Source organism: Rattus norvegicus, chromosome 15 (genome assembly GCF_021556685.1).
Source record: "Rattus norvegicus strain SHRSP/BbbUtx chromosome 15, alternate assembly SHRSP_T2T, whole genome shotgun sequence".
NCBI lineage: Eukaryota > Metazoa > Chordata > Mammalia > Rodentia > Muridae > Rattus > Rattus norvegicus.
Window position 1 is genome coordinate 76454095 of NC_141548.1, and position 20989 is coordinate 76475083.

Genomic DNA, 20989 nt, shown 5'->3' on the forward strand with positions numbered 1-20989 from the left:
ACAGTAGCAAAATATTTGCATAGATGTGATAAAAATTTATCCTTCAATTTAGTGGGAAATAATCAGACAAATGAATGGTCAAGGCCATATTTGAAGTGTTAAGTTTAAGAATAATCTATTTAGTCAGACCAAATAATCTGTTACTAAAATATAGGGATTAACTTAATGCTTGGAGACAAATTCTACAATGTTCTCTGAAAACCGACTCTTTTACTTGGATTACAGAGTTTTATCTGCACAGCAGTGAGGATATTCACTGCTCATTAAGTTGATGACCTTAAAAAAGAAGCAAAAACCTTGAGAGTTGCATTCTTCTGAAATTTATCGAAAAATAACAGCTGGAATTTGACGAAGATTGTGTTACAGTCTTAAATTCCCAAGCTGAAAAAGTAGAAAGTCATAGAGTTATAGGAAAACAATCCATGATTTCTTTTGAGATTTCGGAAACTAAGGTCAATTATTTGACACTGTCAGGTGTCCATACAGATTGAATCTGATTTATAGAACAATCACCAGAAGACACAGAGAGTTGACTAACACAATTGCTTTATGTGTTCAGATTCAGAACAAAGCTAAGAGTCCAGGCTTTTTGTATGTGTGATCAGGAATAATTTTGAACAAAAGAGAAAAGATATCAAAGAAAAAAGTATTTCTTTACTTTTATTGGATATTTTCTTTATTTACATTTCAAATGTTATCCCCTTTCCAGGTTTCTCCTCCAGAAACCCAGTATCCCATCCTCCCTTCCCCTGTTTTTATGAAGGTACTCACTTACCTACCCACCCACCCACTCTCTTCTGCCCCCTCACCCTAGCATTCCTCTACACTGGGGCATCGAGCCTTCACAGGACCAAGCGTCTCTCCTCCCTTGATGCCTGACTTGGTGTAGGTAGACTGGTTTTGGAGAATCCTTACAACGCAAGGCCAGACCTAATAGTGTCCAGGATTTCAACCTTGTAGAGAGACTAGCTTAGCTGTAGAACTTCATTCAATAGAGCTGTAATCTTTTTTTCTGTCCAAGACAAATTATAACACCAAGTATTTTGTATTAAAATCATATTAAAAATTAGCCAGTTTGACATTTAACCTAGTAATTTATCAAAGAGAATGTTTATCTGTTCCTATTTTTTTACGTGTTCTCAAATACTGCTAATACTATTGACTCCATTACTGCTTCCATTGTTAATGATTCAAATGTCAACTTTGATAAATGTTCACTTAACATTTGTATGAATATTTTGTTTCTAAACTTTTGAAAATCACACTTAGATAGACCCTCTTTGAAAGCATATGACATTGTATAGATTTTAAGGATCAAAATATTGGAATATTACTATAATACATACCAAAGTCTAAGTCCCATATTTCAGATCAGAAGAATCCTAATTTGAATAAACATTTCTTTCTGAGATGTGTTTTTATTCTGTATTCTCTAAGAGTAGTCAAACCAGAAGATAGAATAAATTTTATGAGACCATCCTAAAAGTTAGGATCCAAAGATTTGTGTTTGCCAAATACTCTTCAAATGATTACAAGATGCTAGACTCTCAAAAGAACGTTTTTGAGATTAGCAATTGATGTGACTCTAAAGTCTGTTTTCAAAAGAAACTAGAAAAGCCAGCTGTCATCTGATGAGAGGATGATACTTGACTATGTACAGTGTTTTCTAAATGCTGTAACTGTGCAGAACTCTTCAAATAAAGCATATAACCTGTTTTAAACACATTTATAAAGGTTACAAGCTGGGTTATACCTGAGGCTTTCTGTTAAACTTTAGTGAATTTGAACATTTTTGCTAGGATGGAAAGCCATCAATACGCAGAGACAATAAAATTATAGAAAATGGAAATGCCATAATTTGCATAACCGTGAAAGAGAAATCATAATTATATTTGCATAGAATGTACCCTGCTGTACAATGATCATGATGATTTATAGCATTTTAAACACAGTGTATTTAAAAGCAGACAGAACACAGGCAATCTGTGTAAATTAATAATATCATCCTTATTTCACCAGCAATAGTTTTGTAGCTATTCCTATGTTTTATTTTCTATTAAAGATAGCACTTGGAAGCGCATTTGAAAGTATACAAAAACTAAATTTACACATATCATATAGATGAGACTGAAATTATGAATCCTTAATTTATATTTTTTAAGGTCAAACTTTTTTCCTTTAGAATATTGAATTGATGTTGAAAGACCACATATACAATTCTCACTGAAAAATAGTGCCTACATTGGGCAACGGTGGCAGAAAAGCTCATGGTAATAACCAGTCACTATCTGATTTCACTTAAGGCCCTCTCCTCAGAACGCACACTTGACAGTTTGTGGCTTACCAAGAACCTGAGACAAGATAGCCCAGGGATCTTAAGCAAAATCAGATAATAATGATCTAAGAAATAAATTGACTCCTATGTGCATAGATCAGTGCTCTGTTCAGCCGTGATCAGAGAAGCTTCCTCCTGTAGCTGGAACAAACACAGAGATACCCACAGACAGTATCCACAGAGTAAGAGACCTTGGAATATCCAACACCAAATGGTAATGTTTCCATCAAACCCCTGCCCTCAGAGCTCAAAGAACCCTATGAAAAAGCAGGCAGAATGAGTATAAGAGCCGGAGGGGATAGAGGATACCAAGAAAACCAGGTGCTCTAAATCAACACGATCAAAGCACATCTACACTCATGAGGACGAAGGAGATCATCACGCACAAGGCTCAGCATTATGTCCTCTGCCTGGAGATTATGGGTTCTAGGGTAACGTTCTTATTGGATTACTGATTGTGTGAATTAGTGTGTTTCTGATGTTTCTCCATCCTTTTAGGCTCTCTCCTTCTATTTTCATGTTTTGCCAATTGTGTTGTGTTAATTTTGTTTTATTTTATTATATTTTGTTTTATCGGCATCACTTAGAGATGTTTCTTTTCTAAGGAGAGACAGAAAGAAAGTGAATGTGAATGAGAGGGAGGTGGGGAGGTTCAGGGAGAAGTAGAGGGAGGGGAAACTTTAAGCGAAAATATTGTATGAGGAAAAAAATTTATTTTCAGTAAAAGGTAAAAAAAAGAGGCATGCATATTATACTGCTTTGCCGAACGTACTCTGAATGGTAACAGTAACTTCGGGATGGTCTCTGCAGTATCTTTTCTTCCTTGAAGTAAATAGGATACAAGCTGCACTTCTACTGCATCACAAGAATTAGTTTCTTGGGATTAGCATAATGCAATTCTCTGACTCGTCTTTCCCACTTTACTGTTTCTGTGTGCCTGTTTGTTTATAAGACAGTGCTATCACTCACTTCGATTCATTAAAGAAGTGCCTAAGCAGCAAAGTTCTGAATAATTTTGAGCATCGTTTTAAAAAGCATGCATGAGAAACTGGATCAGTGCGATTTTTTCCCTCTGCTTTAACACTTTCCATTGAGACATATACTGGATTTACTTCAGTGCTGATTATGCCAGAATTTGATCAAAGGGCTATAAAAGTGTATAAAAGCAGCTACACTTTTCATTAAATAGGTTCATTTTGATATGAATATTGTTTGTTATGGGCTAACAGGGAAGATGTTTTGCTATTTCTATTATGGAAAAACTATATCTAACTGCTATCTAGAACTTTATTGCAAACCATATCTCAAGAATGGAGACCATATCACCAAATAAAATGCAAACTGTTCTTGGGTATTTTGGTCAGTCGTGAACAGTAAGGGTTCAAAGTGCAGCAGAAGGATCTGGAACAGCAGTTACTGTTTTTCATAAGACTTTATCTTTGGACACAGACCAACCTTTGAATTAGCTTCATTTTCTATTATGTTTTTCATACTAAATCTAATTTTGTATGAAGTTATCTGAATCATATAATAATCTTTACAAACATTTGTCCATTTCCTGCCCAAGTTCATATACTTATATACCATCATGTGTTACTTAAATTGCTCCTTCCCAGCTGATAAATAATATCACAGGAAGAGGTAGATTCATGTTTGAGTCTGGCCTTATTAAATATTGTAGCCCTTTAGTTAATGTAAAATTGAATACATAATTCAAGATAAATAGAATATAAAGACATTATGTGTGTTGAATGTTGTAAAGTCTCTCTAATTCAAGGAGAAACCAAAGCTGAACTTGGTTCTCTTCATTAAAATGCCTCCATCTTGAGTTGCAGGTGTCTTTCCTATTCTTGTAACAACTCTTAGAAGAAAGTTTTACTTCTCTAACTCTGGGCTTGTTTTGTCCTTGACAACATGGGCACGAAGAAATTCTGACTCAAAAAGATAATCAGAAATTTTGTTTCTTCTTTTCATCTATCTAATGAAGCATCAATTTGTCCCAAAACATTAATTTTCCCTCAGATATATTGTGCTTTAACATTTGTGATACTAGTAGGAACAATAGCTAACAAACGATTCCATTATATTTCCAAAATTATTCCAAAATATGATTTTAAAGCTTGAATTAGGCAAAAAATGTTTTAAAAATAATTTTAAAAAAGACCCATAACTTAAATTTCATTATGAAAGTGAAATGAGAATAAGTAACTAATTTTTTAACTAGTAGGGAAATACAGTAAACTCTATGTAATAATGCATTCTTTAGTGATGTAAATATACATAAATACATGGGTAATGCTTAACTCAAGTTAAAATATATATATATACACATATATGTATATCCTCAATTACCTACATTATTATAGTGGTAAAGTTTTCCAAATTTTCTCCTTAAGTTTTTAAAGTACACATTGATTTATGTGTGTATTACACTAGTCCTGCAAAACAGTACCACACAGCCTGTGTCCTACAAGTTTGTTTCTCAAGGACCTGTGTTGTATATCCACTGCCAACAGTGGGACACTTCCATTTGGTAGAGAAAGAGTTAACGCAAGAAGTTACATCTCAGGACGCTCAGAAAATTGAAAGATTCGCAAGGACACTCCCCTAGGTTATCTATGCAGTAGCAATTGTCAGGAAGAGGATACTCCCCAGTTAGCAAAGCTACAATCAGTTTGCAGAGACTTAGGGATGCAGATTATTTTAGATATCACTTGCTCAAGTGGGCTTCTCAATTATGCCCCATGTTCCAGGAAGGAATCCCAATATGCTCACTGGTTGGCTGAGCTAAGCTTGAGTGCCATTATTATTTGGATTGCATAGAGTACATTAACAAAGCCTCTTGAGAAAATTCCACACATTTTTCTCTCTTTGAATGCTTATGCTTAAATTAAAAGGAATACATTTTTTTGAACTCGATTTCCTTCCTGAGCAAAATGCAAACTGCAGAGCTTAACACTACCCTACTTCACAGGAAAGCTGTGATCCTCTCTTTCTCCTTACGCTCTCCAGCCTTTGGGAGTAACCACCATTCGACATATCATTTCTGTTATTTTAGGATGGCTTCATATTATAGTTATTAATGACATCATGTCATCCCAATTCCCATGCCCTGTTTAGTGCATTTAATGTCAGCATCCCAAATTGCATCCTTTTAATTCCAAATGAACTATTTTTAAGGAAGAGGAATGTTTTGTGACATGTATATCATCTGATATCATCTGTCTTTCTTCATTTGTTGCTCAGTGCTCAGGATCATGGGAAATCTTCACCAATTTTCCCCAGTTCTGAAATAGACACGAAGTCCACATGTGTCTCCCACATATGGATTTCATTTTCTGAGGACAAAAACATAGTAATGACTTTATAGAACTCAAGTTAGTTTGTAAAATGCTTTTAAAGCAGCTATGCTGTTCAGAGTGAAGTAACAGACCATTGTTGCTTCCATTCTCAATTCTTGCTGGTAAGTATGTGCCAAGTCTTTCAGCGACTTGAGGTGCCTGTATAGGTTGATCAGAGGAGAGGAGGAGAGGGAATGGTGGGAGAGGCTGTGTGAAGGGGCAGTGGGAGGAGAGGGTGACTGCAACTAAGATGCAAACTGAATAAATAAATTAATGGATTGAAAGTATTTGCATATGGCTGTACATAAGCAATGTCTGCCGTTCATTTATACTCAGTTCGATTGGCTTCAATAAAGAATTTGAAGCTTCTCATGAATGCTTGAACATACCTTCCCTTTTATGAAGTTTCATATTTTACTCAATGACTGAGTTTTTTGTTTGCTTGTTTGTTTTGGTTTTCCTCTGCAGAACATTTCAGGTTCGAAAACAAAAACCACATTTGAGTAATTTTGGGTGTGTTTCCTATACTTTAAAATACTCCCTGCAAATATATTTGTTTTCCAGTGTCCTGTACTACTGTCATCTTATGTTCAGTGTTTCAGGACTTATACTTCAGCTTTCAATCCATTCTTCTTATACTGGTGACAGAGGCAGATCTTGGTTTATGTTTTTATGGTGAATGCTTTATTCTCTTTGCCCCACTTCATGAGAACCAGCTTTGCCAAGTGTATAGCCCAGCATCATTATCCAAGACGATTTAGCATACATGGGTGGTTTTCTTGGGAAAAATGAATTCCATACAATTTTTCTATTCCTTTGTTTCTTTACCATCTTGCCGTGAGGTGTCTACTGCTTTGTAGTACGTGTATCAGCTATTCTAAACACTGTAATTTTATCCTTATTATCAAGTTTTCATCAGCAATTCCATGTTCTTTCTTGTTTTTAATTTTTTTTTACTTTTCTTGTTTCATGATTTTGAGGAAAGTAGGTGTAGGTGTATTTTCAAAGTATTAGATTTTCCAACTCATGAACGTGAGAAGATTACATGCTTGAATTTGTTTTTTATTTGCTTGCCCAGGGTGGGTGATCCATTAAGAAATACTTTTTCTGCAGGCTCTGTGAAGTTTAAACTCTTTGAGAAAACATCACATGAATTGCAGTTTCTGCAAAGGTTAGGACTTCTTGAGAAGAGAGGTGGAATGGGACAGGGTAATAGCCAAAATTATCCCAGTATATTAATCACCTCAATTAATCTTTCATTTCAGTCATGTGTGAACTGAAGTTTTTGATGAGGTATACCTACATTCAAAACTCTACATTGCTTATAACTTGCTAAATGTTTTATATTGGAAGCCATGTTATTTTTGTACTATGTTAATCACTACTATATTTCCTCTAAATATCCTTGTTCCTATCATTTTGCTTCTTCTGCAAGGAAGAACCAGAAAGTAAGCTGGTAGATGCCACTCCTAAGAACACGAAGAGCTACTCCTTCTACCTTACCCCATTATCTTTCTAAGCCATGAATCTCATTGCATGTGGCAGCCTCAGGGTAGGATGGGACAATGGAATTAGTTTTCAGAGTTACGGCCTGTGTCCTGTCTAGTAACTTCACTAATTTGCTAAACTCAGTTATTCTTCCATTCTCTTCAAAGACCTTTTACCTTTAAAGTCTATAAAAGCTAAGAAATTCCCTTTGTTCTCCAGTTGCCTTTGGATCTCCTATCCCAAATTCTTCTGCTGGGAGCGACCAGCATTACTAAATGATATTTCTTCAGAAATCGGTCTCACCACGTCTCTATGTGAACCTGAAAAAATTATCAGATATGGTCTGAGGCTTTTAACAGGTATCTCTCCCTTTGTATAAAATGCGTTGTTAGTATTTCCAACACTACATTGAAAAATGCCCTTATTCATAACTTTTTTTTATTTCAAGAATTTAATGAAACTTTCAACAAGTTGAAATGTGGTAATTGGGTCAAGCAAAATGGATATGTTCCTATGATACCGTCTTTTCTATTCAGCTTACAAATAATCTATTTCTTGCTCGCTTTCAGGTGAGAGTTGTACTTTCTACACATGCACTATCATTCCACATCCGACACTTAATCTGATGTCATATTCAATATCTGACCTAATATCCAGGTCATGATTATGGGACAATACTCAGAATTCATTATTAAACATAGGTATCTGAGATCCACAAAGAAACACATAAGCTAAAAATGTGAGAACATTTTAAAAGCATTGAAAATGCTGCTACATCTCACCCACCGAACCAGCTATCAGCCCATCTTGTAAAATACCAGTTTCCGATATTAGGCATTGTGTGATTATCAAAGTCTGCATAAACTTTCATGGCAGAACATGTCATTTGGAATAACTTGGGTTTATACTCCCGGACCATTGTCACTCATATTTAGCTCAAAATAAATTTCCTTCTTTGTCTTCCAGCTCCTCTTCTTCAGTTCAGAAAGAGCTGAAAAGAGTGAGCTTATTCTTACTCTGACATATTGAATAGCAGTAAGCCTCCAAGACAACAATAATAAATAATAATAAAAAACAATTTCTTTTACACTAAAGATGCATAAGTATTGTTTGACAATTAACAAAAGAAAGGGGACTACTCTTTTGTTTGTTGTTGTTTTCATGAGTTCTCTTATTTCTTTGACTAAAATTTATTCCAAAGTATTTTAATTATTTTGTTAGCATTGGCAATGTGAATTCTTTCAATGATTCTTTTTTTTTTCTTTCTTTTTTTCTTTTTTTTTTTTTGGTATTCTCATTGCTATGTGAAAATACTACTAATTTATCATTTTAAGTTTGTTCAACTTTGCTAAATTCATCTAAAATTCCCATAAGGTTTGTAGTATAATATTTTGGTATTTTTACTAGTAGAATTCAGCTAATGGTAAATAAGAATCATTTATTATTATTTTATTATTTTGAATATTTTATGTATTTACATTTCAAATGTTATCCCCTTTCTCGGTTTCCTGTTCATAAAAATCCCCTATTCCATCCTCCTCCCCCTTCCCTATAAGGGTGCTCCCCCAGCCATCAACCCACCCCTTCCCACCTCCCTGCCTGACATTCCCCTAATCAGGGGGTTCGAGCCTTCTCAGGCACAAGGACTTCTCCTATTGGTGCCCAACAAGGCCATCCATTGCTACATATGCAGCTGGAGTCATGGGTCTGTCCTTCTGTACTCTTTGGACGGTAGTTTAGTCCCTGGGAGCACTGGTTGGTTGGCATTGTTGTTCTTATGGGGTTGCAAGCCCCTTCAGCTCCTTCAATCATTTCTCTAACTCCTCCAGTGAGGACTCCTTTCTCACATCAATGGTTGGTAGTGAGCATCCTCCTCTGTATTTGTCAAGTTCTGGCAGAGCCTCTCAGGAGACAGCTATATCAGGCTCCTGTCAGCATGCACTTCTTGGCATCAGCAATATTATCTGGGTATGGTGGCTGGATCTCCAGGTGGGGAAGTCTCAGGATGGGCTTTCCTCCAGTCTCTGCTCCAAAATTTGTCTCCATTTTTTCTCTCATGATTATTTTTGTTCCCCATTCTAAGAAAGATTGAACATCCACACATAGGTCATAAATTTTCTTGAGCTTCATGTGGTCTGTGAATTGTATCTTGGGTAATCCGAGTGTTAAGGCTAATATCCACTGATCAGTGAATGCATACCACGCGCGCGCGCGCGTGTGTGTGTGTGTGTGTGTGTGTGTGTGTGTGTGCGTGTGTGTGTTACCTCAATCAGGATATTTTATTATTTTTTTAATTTTTATTAGATATATTTCTTTACTTACATTTCAAATGTTATTCCCCTTCCCATTTTCCTGTCCATAATTCCCTCCCCCTCCCCCATACAGGCATTCCCCATATACATCCCCATTACTGCACCCCCCCATATTCCCCTGCTGGGGATCCAACTGGGGTAAAACCTTAGCAGGACCAAGGGCTTCCCCTTCCACTGGTGCCCCAACAAGGCTATTCTCTACTACATATGCAGTTGGAGCCCTGGGTCAGTCCAGGTAGTTGTTTAGACCCTGGAAGCTCTGGTTGGTTGGCATTGTTGTTCTTATTGGATTGCAAGCTCCTTCAACTCTTTCAATACTTCCTCTAATTTCCCCCCAAATGGGTCCTGTTCTCAGTTTGGTGGTTTGCTGCTAGCATTGACCTCTGTATTGGACATGCTCTGGATGTGTCTCTCAGGAGAGATCTATATCCGGTTCCTGTCAGCATGCACTTATTAGCTTTATCAAATTTATCTTGTTTTGGTGGCTGTACATATATGGGCCACATGTGAGTCAGGCTCTGAATGGCCATTCCTTGAGTCACTGCTCTAAATGTGGCTTTCATATCCCCTCCTATGGATATCTCTGTAACCCATTTTTAATTAAGGTTATTTGACTTTCTGGAGTCTAACTTCATGTGTTCTTTGTGTATTTTGGATATAAGCCCTCTATCAGGTGTAGGATTGGTAAAGATCTCTTCCCAATCTGATGGTTGCCGTTTTGTCCTAACAAGAGTGTCCTTTGTCTTACAGAAGCTTTGCAGTTTTTTTTTTAATTAACTTGAGTATTTCTTATATATATTTCTAGTGTTATTCCCTTTCCTGGTTTCAGGACAAACATACCCCTCCCCCCTCCCCTTCTTTATGGGTGTTCCCCTCCCCATCCTCCCCCCCTTGCCGCCTTCCCCCCAACAATCTAGTTCACTGGGGGTTCAGTTTTAGCAGGACCCAGGGCTTCCCCTTCCACTGGTGCTCTTACTAGGATATTCATTGCTACCTATGAGGTCAGAGTCCAGGGTCAGTCCATGTATAGTCTTTAGGTAGTGGCTTAGTCCCTGGAAGCTCTGGTTGCTGGGCATTGTTGTACATATGGGGTCTCGAGCCCCTACATTCTTTCTCTGATTCCTTCAATGGGGGTCCTATTCTCAATTCAGTGGTTTGCTGCTGGCATACGCCTCTGTATTTGCTGTATTCTGGCTGTGTCTCTCGGGAGAGATCTACATCCGGCTCCTGTCGGCCTGCACTTCTTTGCTTCATCCATCTTATCTAATTGGATGGCTGTATATGCATGGGCCACATGTGGGGCAGGCTCTGAATGTTTGCAGTTTTATGAGATCCCATTTGTCAATTCTTGATCTTAGAGCATAACCCATTGGTGTTTTGTTCAGGAAATTTTCCCTAGTCCCCATGTGTTTGAGACACTTCCCCACTTTTTCTTCTGTCAGTTTGAGTGCATCTGGTTTGATGTGGAGGTCCTTGATCCACTTGGACTTAAGCTTTGTACATGCTGATAAGAATGGATCAATTTGCATTCTTCTACATGTTGACCTCCAGTTGAACCAGCACCATTTGTTGAAAATGCTATCTTTCTTCCATTGGATGATTTTAACTCCTTTGTCAAAGATCAAGTGACCATAGGTATGTGGGTTCATTTCTGGGTCTTCAATTCTGTTCCACTGATCTATCGGCCTGTCTCTGTACTTATACCATACAATTTTTACAACTATTGCTCTGTAATACTGATTAAAGTCAGGGAATGTGATTTCCAAAGAATTTCTTTTATTGTTGAGTATAGTTTTCCCTATCCTGGGTTTTTCTTATTAGGATGATATTTTCTAATTCTATTCATTTGCCTGTGAATTTCATGAAGTCATTGTTTTTGATAGCTGAGTAGTACTCCATTGTGTAAATGTACCACATTTTCTGTATCCATTCCTCTGTTGAAGGACATCTGGCTTCTTCCCAGTTTCTTTTTTTTTGTGTGTGTGTGTGTGTGTTTTGATTTTTTTTTATTAACTTGAGATTTCTTATATATATATATACATTTCAAGTGTTATTCCCTTTCCCGGTTTCCGGGGAAACATCCCCCTCCCCCCTCCCCTTCCTTTTGGGTGTTCCCCTCCCAACCCTCCCCCCATTGCCCCCCTCCCCCCATAGTCTAGTTCACTGGGGGTTCAGTCTTAGCAGGACCCAGGGCTTCCCCTTCCACTGGTGCTCTTACTAGGATATTCATTGCTACCTATGGGGTCAGAGTCCAGGGTCAGTCCATGTATAGTCTTTAGGTAGTGGCTTAGTCACTGGAAGCTCTGGTTGCTTGGCATTGTTGTACATATGGGGTCTCGAGCCCCTTCAAGCTCTTCCAGTTCTTTCTCTGATTCCATCAATGGGGGTCCTATTCTCAGAGCAGTGGTTTGCTGCTGGCATTCGCCTTTGTATTTGCTGTATTCTGGCTGTGTCTTTCAGGAGCAATCTACATCCGGCTCCTGTCGGTCTGCACTTCTTTGCTTCATCCATCTTGTCTAATTGGGTGGCTCTATATGTATGGGCCACATGTGGGGCAGGCTCCGAATGGGTGTTCCTTCAGTCTCTGTTTTAATCTTTGCCTCTCCCTTCCCTGCCAAGGGTATTCTTTTTCCTCATTTAAAGAAGGAGTGAAGCATTCACCTTTTGATCATCCGTCTTGAGTTTCGTTTGTTCTAGGGATCTAGGGTAATTCAAGCATTTGGGCTAATAGCCACTTATCAATGAGTGCATACCAGGTATGTCTTGCTGTGATTGGGTTAGCTCACTCAGGATGATATTTTCCAGTTCCAACCATTTGCCTACGAATTTCATAAACTCGTTGTTTTTGATAGCTGAGTAATATTCCATTGTGTAGATGTACCACATTTTCTGTATCCATTCCTCTGTTGAAGGGCATCTGGGTTCTTCCCAGTTTCTGGCTATTATAAATAAGGGTGCAATGAACATAGTGGAGCACGTGTCTCTTTTATATGTTGAGGCATCTTTTGGGTATATGCCCAAGAGAGGTATAGCTGGATCCTCAGGCAGTTCAATGTCCAATTTTCTGAGGAACCTCCAGACTGATTTCCAGAATGGTTATACCAGTCTGCAATCCCACCAACAATGGAGGAGTGTTCCTCTTTCTCCACATCCTTGCAGGCATCTGCTGTCACCTGAGTTTTTGATCTTAGCAATTCTCACAGGTGTGAGGTGAAATCTCAGGGTTGTTTTGATTTGCATTTCCCTTATGACTAAAGATGTTGAACATTTCTTTAGGTGTTTCTCAGCCATTCGGCATTCCTCAGCTGTGAATTCTGTGTTTAGCTCTGAACCCCATTTTTAATAGGGTTATTTGTTTCCCTGCGGTCTAACTTCTTGAGTTCTTTGTATATTTTGGATATAAGGCCTCTATCTGTTGTAGGATTGGTAAAGATCTTTTCCCACTCTGTTGGTTGCCGTTTTGTCCTAACCACAGTGTCCTTTGCCTTACAGAAACTTTGCAGTTTTATGAGATCCCATTTGTCGATTCTTGATCTTAGAGCATAAGCCATTGGAGTTTTGTTCAGGAAATTTTTTCCAGTGCCCATGTGTTCCAGATGCTTTCCTAGTTTTTCTTCTATTAGTTTGAGTGTGTCTGGTTTGATGTGGAGGTCCTTGATCCACTTGGACTTAAGCTTTGTACAGGGTGATAAGGATGGATCGATCTGCATTCTTCTACATGTTGCCCTCCAGTTGAACCAGCACCATTTGCTGAAAATGCTATCTTTTTTCCATTGGATGGTTTTGGCTCCTTTGTCAAAAATCAAGTGACCATAGGTGTGTGGGTTCATTTCTGGGTCTTCAATTCTATTCCATTGGTCTATCTGTCTATCTCTGTACCAATACCATGCAGTTTTTATCACTATTGCTCTGTAATACTGCTTGAGTTCAGGGATAGTGATTCCCCCTGAAGTCCTTTTATTGTTGAGGATAGCTTTAGCTATCCTGGGTTTTTTGTTATTCCAGATGAATTTGCAAATTGTTCTGTCTAACTCTTTGAAGAATTGGATTGGTATTTTGATGGGGATTGCATTGAATCTGTAGATTGCTTTTGGTAAAATGGCCATTTTTACTATATTAATCCTGCCAATCCATGAGCATGGGAGATCTTTCCATCTTCTGAGGTCTTCTTCAATTTCTTTCCTCAGTGTCTTGAAGTTCTTATTGTACAGATCTTTTACTTGCTTGGTTAAAGTCACACCGAGGTACTTTATATTATTTGGGTCTATTATGAAGGGTGTCCTTTCCCTAATTTCTTTCTCGGCTTGTTTCTCTTTTGTATAGAGGAAGGCAACTGATTTATTTGAGTTAATTTTATACCCAGCCACTTTGCTGAAGTTGTTTATCAGCTGTAGTAGTTCTCTGGTGGAACTTTTGGGATCACTTAAGTATACTATCATGTCATCTGCAAATAGTGATATTTTGACTTCTTCTTTTCCGATCTGTATCCCCTTGATCTCCTTTTGTTGTCTGATTGCTCTGGCTAGAACTTCAAGAACTATATTGAATAAGTAGGGAGAGAGTGGGCAGCCTTATCTAGTCCCTGATTTTAGTGGGATTGCTTCAAGTTTCTCTCCATTTAGTTTAATGTTAGCAACTGGTTTGCTGTATATGGCTTTTACTATGTTTAGGTATGGGCCTTGAATTCCTATTCTTTCCAGGACTTTTATCATGAAGGGGTGTTGAATTTTGTCAAATGCTTTCTCAGCATCTAATGAAATGATCATGTGGTTCTGTTCTTTTAGTTTGTTTATATAATGGATCACGTTGATGGTTTTCCGTATATTAAACCATCCCTGCATGCCTGGGATGAAGCCTACTTGATCATGGTGGATGATTGTTTTGATGTGCTCTTGAATTCGGTTTGCCAGAATTTTATTGAGTATTTTTGCGTCGATATTCATAAGGGAAATTGGTCTGAAGTTCTCTTTCTTTGTTGTGTCTTTGTGTGGTTTAGGTATAAGAGTAATTGTGGATTCGTAGAAGGAATTCGGTAGTGCTCCATCTGTTTCAATTTTGTGGAATAGTTTGGATAATATTGGTTTGACGTCTTCTATGAAGGTTTGATAGAATTCTGCACTAAACCCGTCTGGACCTGGGCTCTTTTTGGTTGGGAGACATTTAATGACTGCTTCTATTTCCTTAGGAGTTATGGGTTTGTTTAACTGGTTTATCTGTTCCTGATTTAACTTCGGTACCTGGTATCTGTCTAGGAAATTGTCCATTTCCTGAAGATTTTCAAGTTTTGTTGAATATAGGTTTTTATAGTAAGATCTGATGATTTTTTGAATTTCCTCTGAATCTGTAGTTATGTCTCCCTTTTCATTTCTGATTTTGTTAATTTGGACGCACTCTCTGTGTCCTCTCGTTAGTCTGGCTAAGTGTTTATCTATCTTGTTGATTTTCTCAAAGAACCAACTTTTGGTTCTGTTGATTCTTTCTATGGTCCTTTTTGTTTCTACTTGGTTGATTTCCGCTCTGAGCTTGATTATTTCCTGCCTTCTACTCCTCCTGTGTGTATTTGCTTCTTTTTGTTCTAGAGCTTTTAGGTGTGCTGTCAAGCTGCTGACATATGCTCTTTCCTGTTTCTTTCTGCAGGCACTCAGCGCTATGAGTTTTCCTCTTAGCACAGCTTTCATTGTGTCCCATAAGTTTGGGTATGTTGTACCTTCAATTTCATTAAATTCTAAAAAGTCTTTAATTTCTTTCTTTATTTCTTCCTTGACCAGGTTATCATTGAGTAGAGCATTGTTCAATTTCCACGTATATGTGGGCATTCTTCCCTTATTGTTATTGAAGACCAGTTTTAGGCCTTGGTGGTCTGATAGCATGCATGGGATTATTTCTATCTTTCTGTACCTGTTGAGGCCCGTTTTTTGACCAATTATATGGTCAATTTTGGAGAAAGTACCATGAGGAGCTGAGAAGAAGGTATATCCTTTTGCTTTAGGATAGAATGTTCTATAAATATCCGTTAAGTCCATTTGGCTCATGACTTCTCTTAGTCTGTCGACATCACTGTTTAATTTCTGTTTCCATGATCTGTCCATTGATGAGAGTGGGGTGTTGAAATCTCCCACTATTATTGTGTGAGGTGCAATGTGTGTTTTGAGCTTTAGTAAGGTTTCTTTTACGTATGTAGGTGCTCTTGTATTTGGGGCAATGATGTTTAGGATTGAGAGTTCATCTTGGTGGATTTTTCCTTTGATGAATATGAAGTGTACTTCCTTATCTTTTTTGATGACTTTTAGTTGGAAATTGATTTTATTTGATATTAGAATGGCTACTCCAGCTTGCTTCTTCTGACCATTTGCTTGGAAAGTTGTTTTCCAGCCTTTCACTCTGAGGTAGTGTCTGTCTTTGTCTCGGAGGTGTGTTTCCTGTAGGCAGCAGAATGCAGGGTCCTCGTTGCGTATCCAGTTTGTTAATCTATGTCTTTTTATTGGGGAGTTGAGGCCATTGATATTGAGAGATATTAAGGAATAGTGATTATTGCTTCCTGTTATATTCATATTTAGATGTGAGGTTATGTTTGTGTGCTTTCATTCTCTTTGTTTTGTTGCCAAGACGATTAGTTTCTTGCTTCTTCTAGGGTATAGCTTGCCTCCTTATGTTGGGCTTTACCATTTATTATCCTTTGTAGTGCTGGATTTGTAGAAAGATATTGTGTAAATTTGGTTTTGTCATGGAATATCTTGGTTTCTCCATCAATGTTAATTGAGAGTTTTGCTGGATACAGTAACCTGGGCTGGCATTTGTGTTCTCTGAGGGTCTGTATGACATCAGTCCAGGATCTTCTGGCCTTCATAGTTTCTGGCGAGAAGTCTGGTGTGATTCTGATAGGTCTGCCTTTATATGTTACTTGACCTTTTTCCCTTACTGCTTTTAATATTTTCTTTATTTTGTGCGTTTGGTGTTTTGACAATTATGTGACGGGAGGTGTTTCTTTTCTGGTCCAATCTATTTGGAGTTCTGTAGGCTTCTTGTATGCCTATGGGTATCTCTTTTTTTAGGTTAGGGAAGTTTTCTTCTATGATTTTGTTGAAGATATTTACTGGTCCTTTGAGCTGGGAGTCTTCACTCTCTTCTATACCTAATATCCTTAGGTTTGATCTTCTCATTGAGTCCTGGATTTCCTGTATGTTTTGGACCAGTAGCTTTTTCCGCTTTACATTATCTTTGACAGTTGAGTCAATGATTTCTATGGAATCTTCTGCTCCTGAGATTCTCTCTTCCATCTCTTGTATTCTCTTGGTGAAGCTTGTATCTACAGCTCCTTGTCTCTTCTTTTGGTTTTCCATATCCAGGGTTGTTTCCATGTGTTCTTTCTTGATTGCTTCTATTTCCATTTTTAATTCCTTCAACTGTTTGATTGTGTTTTCCTGGAATTCTTTCAGGGATTTTTGTGTCTCCTCTCTATGGGCTTCTACTTGTTTATTTATGTTTTCCTGGAATTCTTTCAGGGATTTTTGTGTCTCCTCTCTATGGGCTTCTACTTGTTTATTTATGTTTTCCTGGAATTCTTTCAGGCATTTTTGCGATTCCTCTCTGTAGGCTTCTACTTGTTCTCTAAGGGAGTTCTTCACATCTTTCTTGAAGTCCTCCAGCATCATGATCAAGAATGATTTTGAAACTAGATCTTGCTTTTCTGGTGTGTTTGGATATTCCATGTTTGTTTTGATGGGAGAATTGGGCTCCGATGGTGCCATGTAGTCTTGGTTTCTGTTGCTTGGGTTCCTGCGCTTGCCTCTTGCCATCAGATTATCTCTAGTGTTACTTTGTTCTGCTATTTCTGACAGTGGCTAGACTGTCCTATAAGCCTGTGTGTCAGGAGTGCTGTAGACCTGTTTTCCTCTCTTTCAGTCAGTTATGGGGACAGAGTGTTCTGCTTTCGGGCGTGTAGTTTTTCCCCTCTACAGGTCTTCAGCTGTTCCTGTGGGCCTGTGTCTTGAGTTCACCAGGCAGCTTTCTTGCAGCAGAAAATTTGGTCTTACTTGTGGTCCCGAGGCTCAAGTTCGCTCGTGGGGTGCTGCCCACGGGCTCTCTGCAGGGGCAGCAACCAGGAAGACCTGTGCTGCCTCTTCCGGGAGCTTCAGTGCACCAGGGTTCCAGATGGTCTTTGGCTTTTTCCTCTGGCGTCCGAGATGTGTGTGCAGAGAGCAGTCTCTTCTGGTTTCCCAGGCTTGTCTGCCTCTCTGAAGGTTTAGCTCTCCCTCCCACGGGATTTGGGTGCAGAGAACTGTTTATCCGGTCTGTTTCCTTCAGGTTCAGGAGGTGTCTCAGGCAGGGATCCTGCCGCTCCTGGGCCCTCCCCCACGGGAGCCCAGAGGCCTTATACAGTTTCCTCTTGGGCCAGGGATGTGGGCAGGGGTGAGCAGTGTTGGTGGTCTCTTCTGTCTGCAGCCTCAGGAGTGCCCACCTGACCAGGCGGTGAGGTCTCTCTCTCTCACGGGGTCTGGGCTTCTTCCCAGTTTCTGGATATTACAAATAAGGCTGCTATGAACATAGTGGAGCGTGTGTCTTTTTTGTGTGTTGGAGCATCTTTTGGGTAGATGCCCAAGAGAGGTATAGCTGGGTCTTCATGTAGTGCTAAGTACAATTTACTGAAAAACTTCCACTGATTTCCAGAATGTTTGTACTAGCTTGCAATTGCACCAAAAATGGAGAAATGTTCCTCTTTCTCCAAATTCTCACCAGCATCTACTGTCACTTGAATTTTTTATCTTATACATTCTGACTGTTATGAGGTGAATCTCAGACTTGTTTTGATTTGCATTTCCCTAATGACTAAGAATGGTAAACATTTCAGTAGATACTTCTCAGCTATTTGACATTCCTCAGCTAAGAATTCTTGTTCACCTTTGTACCTCATTTTAATAGGGTTATTTGATTCTCTGGAGTCTAACTTCTTCAGTTTTTTGTATGTTTTGGATATTGGCTCTCATCAGATGGAGGATTGGTAAAGATCTTTTCCCAATCTGCTTGTTGCTATTTTGTCCTAATGACAGTGTCCTTTGCCTTACAGAAGCCTTTCAATTTTATGAAGTCGCACTTGTCGATTCTTGATCTTAGAGCAAAAGCCATTGGTGTTCTGTTCAGGAAATTTTCTCCAGTGCCCATGTGTTCGAGGCTCTTCCCAACATGTTCTTGTATAAGGTTGAGTGTATCTGGTTTATGTGGAGGTCCTTGATCCACTTGGACTTAAGCTTTGTACGTGGTGATAAGTGTGGTTTGATTTCCTCTAGATATTGACCACCAGTGGAACCAGCACCATTTGTTGAAAATGCTATCTCTTTTTCTACTGGATGGTTTTAAATCCTTTGTCAAAGATCAAGTGGCCATAGGTTTATCGGTTCATTTCTGGGTCTTCAATTTTATTCCATTTATCTACCTGCCTATCTATGTACCAATACCATTCAGTTTTTATCACTATTGCTCTGTAATACAGCTTTAGGTCAGGGATGGTGATTCCCCAGAAGTTTTTTTGTTAATTCCTCAGGATAGCTTTTGCTATTCTGGGTTTTTTGTTATTCCTAATGAATTTGCATATTGCTCTTTATAACTCTCTGAAGAATTGAATTGGAATTTTGATTTGGATTGCTTTGAAGATGTAGATTGCTTTTGGCAAGATGGCCATTTTTACAATATTAATCCTGCCAATCCATGAGATTTTTTCATCTTCTAAGATCTCCTTCAATTTCTTTCTTCAGAGAATTGAAGTTCTTGTCATATAGATCTTTCACCTTTCACCTGCTTGATTAGAGTCACACTGAGGTATTTTATATTATTCGTGACTGTTGTGAATGGTGTCATTTCCCTAATTTCTTTCTCAGCCAGTTTATCCTTTGAGTAGAGGAAGGCTACTGATTTGTTTGAGTTAATTTTGTATTCAGCCACTTTGCTGAACTTGTTTATTAGCTGTAGGAGTTCTCTGGTGGAACTTTTAGAGTCACTTAAGTATACTATTATATCATCTGCAAATAGTGATATTTTGACTTCTTCCTTTCTATTTTGTATTCTCTAACCTCCTGATGTTGTCTGAGTGCTCTGTAGCACACCTAGTACTATTCTGAATAGCTACTGAGAGAAGGCAGCATTGTCTAGTTCCTGATTTAGTGGGATTGCTTCAAGTTTCTCTTCATTTAGTTTGATGCTGGCTACTAGTTTGATTTATATTTCATTTGATATGGTCAGGAATGGGCCTTGAATTCCTGATCTTTCCAAGACTTTCATCATGAAGGGGTGTTGACCTTTGTTCAATTTTTTCTCAGTATCTAATGAGATGATAATTTTTTCTGCCTTTGAGTTAGTTTATTCCTGGGATAAAGACTACTTGATCGTGATGGATGATCTTTTGGATGTGTTCTTGGATTCAGTTTGCTAGAATTTTATTGAGTATTTTTCCATTGATATTTATAAGGAAAATTGATTTGAAGTTCTCTTTCTTTGTTGGGTCTTTCTGTGGTTTAGGTATAAGTGTAATTGTGGCTTCATAGAAGGAATTGGGTAGTGTTCCTTCCGTTTATATTTTGTGGAATAGTTTGAACACTGTTGGTATTCGGTCTTCTATGAAAGTCTGATAGAATTATGCACTAAATCCATCTAGTCCTGGGATTATTTTTTGGTTCGGAGACTTTTAACAACTGCTTCTATTTCTTTAAGAGGTATGAGACTGTTTAGATGGTTTATCTGATTCTGACTTAATTTCGTACCTGGTAACTCTCTTGAAAATTGTCCATTTCCTCCAGATTTCCCAGTTTTGTTGAATATAGATTTCTGAAGTGGGATCCGATAATTTTTTGAATTTCCTTAGTTTCTGTCATTATGTCTCCCTTTTCATTTCCAATTTTGTTAATTTGGATACACTCTCTGTGACCTCTGGTTAGTCTGACTGAGGGTTTATCTATCTTGTTGATTTTCTCAAAGAACCAGCTTCTGGTTTTGTTGATTATTTGTATAGTTCTTTTTGTTTCTACTTCATTGATTTCAGACCTGAGTGTGATTATTTCCTGCCTTGTACTCCTCCTGGGTTTATTTGCTTCTTTTTCTTTTAATCTTTCAAGTGTGCTGTCCAGATAGTAGTGTGTGTTTCATCCAGTTTCTTTTTGGAATCACTCAGAACTGTGAGTTTTACTTTTAACACTGCTTTGCTTTGGGTATGTTATGCCTTCATTTTCATTCAATTCAAAAAATGTCTTTAATTTCTTTCTTATTTCTTTCTTGACCAAGTTATCTTTGAGTAGAGCACTGTTCAATTTCATCGTAGATGTGGGCTTTCTGTTGTTCTTGCTGATATTGAAGACCAGCCCTACTTTGTGGTGATCTGTGGTGATCTGGATGGAATTATTTCTATCTTTTTGTATCTGTTGTAGCCTATTTTGTGACAGATTATATGGTCAGTTTTGAAGAACATACCATGAGGTGCTGAGAAAAAGGTATATTCTTTTATTTTAGAATGAAATGGTCTATAGATA